The sequence below is a fragment of the Polistes fuscatus genome, unplaced genomic scaffold (assembly GCF_010416935.1).
Source record: "Polistes fuscatus isolate 324 unplaced genomic scaffold, CU_Pfus_HIC Scaffold42, whole genome shotgun sequence".
Lineage (NCBI taxonomy): Eukaryota > Metazoa > Arthropoda > Insecta > Hymenoptera > Vespidae > Polistes > Polistes fuscatus.
Window position 1 is genome coordinate 73,716 of NW_025113121.1, and position 1,923 is coordinate 75,638.

The following is a 1,923-nucleotide window of genomic DNA, read 5'->3' on the forward strand; positions in this document are numbered from 1 at the left end:
GTATAGAAAATTAGTGCTCGTTTCGATAGCTTAATTTCGTGTAACGATCTCGGTTATGGCAACCAACCAACCAACCAACCACCGTTTGGTTGGTTACGAGGACCGTTCAGACGAACTAAAAGACCGATTCCAAGGTGTATGTTTGCGGGGTTCTTATGGTAGTTTCTATCTTTACGTGGGTGGTGAACGGGGTGAGGGGGAAACCTCAAAGAGTAGGAGGAGGAGGAGGAGGAGGACTACGACGACGACGACGATTTTCCTCTCGGCAAAAGAGAGTAAAAGTGCATTGGGATTTTCTATCCCTTTTACTTTCTTTACTCCTTCACCCCCACCCTCCCCCTCTTCCCCTCTTCTTATATATCGTTGTACGTGATTTTGTAGGTGGATATGTGTGTATATATGTACGTGCGTGAGTGTGTATATCTCTGTATGAGTTTTTCTTGCGAGTACGAATCGAAATCTATCGATCGTTCCTTTTCAAACGAATAAATGACGAAGATGACGATGATTCGGTTTAAGAAAAGGCAACCCCTTTCGGTAATTTCTCACTTGATCGAAGTCCATTCGTTATCTCCTAACACTGACATTTATCTTTTCAAGCGAGCACCAATTATCTCTCGCTTGATCGCCCTCTTCCTACCTCCTCCTCCTCCTCCTCCTCCTCCTCCTCCTCCTACTCTTTCTGCTCTTCTTCTTCTTCTTCTTTTACTACTATTTTCTTTTTATTTTATTTTCTCTTTATTTCTTTCTTCTTAGAAATATATTACGAGAATAATAATATTTCATTATATAATATTATATTATATATTTTAATATTTATAATTTAATTTATATAATATTAAATATTATATAAAATTTTATTTTATTTTATTTTATTTTTTTTATTTAATTTAATTTAATTTAATTTAATTTAATTTTATTTTATTTTATTTAATTTATTTAATTTAATTTAATTTAATTTAATTTAATTTAATTTATTTTATTTAATTTAATTTTATTTTATTTTATTTAATTTTATTTTATTTTATTTACGAGATTGCATTATAATAGTGCAAGAAAAATTTGTATATGAAATTTTATGTGAAATAATAATAATAATTATTATATTTAATTAAATATGAAATATAATATAAAGTATAATATATATGTGTGAGTTATTAAGAATCAGAGTGAATTATTAAACATTCGGTTATAAAACTAATACACTTTTATAATATCTTTCTCGCAATATTAGTGGACAAATAAAATGAAGATTGAATTATATACAAAAATGGAATTGAACGTTTATAATGATTTATTTAAACATCGATAATTTTTTCCTTCCCTTTCTCAACCCCCGTTCTCCTCCTATCTCGTTTTTTTTTTCTTTAACGAAGATGTAACAGTGTTTTTTATCACAGAAAAAAGAGACAACGAACAATTCTTCGGTTGTATTTTTTCTACTCTCTACTTTTCTATTTTTTTTCTTCTTTTTTTATGTTTAGAGAGAAAGAGAAAGAGAGTATCGTCAAATGTCAAATATTTATAAACGCAAATTAATCTTGAAATGAAATCGAGGCCAACGTAGCAACTTGAAACCACGATTTGAAAGAGAAATAAATAAAAAAAGAAAAAAAGAAAGAAATAGATAGATAGATAAATAAATAGATAGATAGATAGATGGATGGATGGATAGATAGATGGATAGATAAAAAAAAGAGATAAAAAATTGTGCAACCGAATATCTTCGTTTTTTCTCTCTCTAACACTCTGACCAATCCTCCAAGGAGAAATATATAAGGAATATCTTTCGACCGTTTCAATATTTCAAATTTAAATGATTCATATTCGAATTTAAGATTAAAATGAGTATAAAAGTCGCAAAAGGTAGAGAAAGAGGTGGAGGAGGAGGAGAAGGAGTAGGAGGAGGAGGAGGAGTAGGGG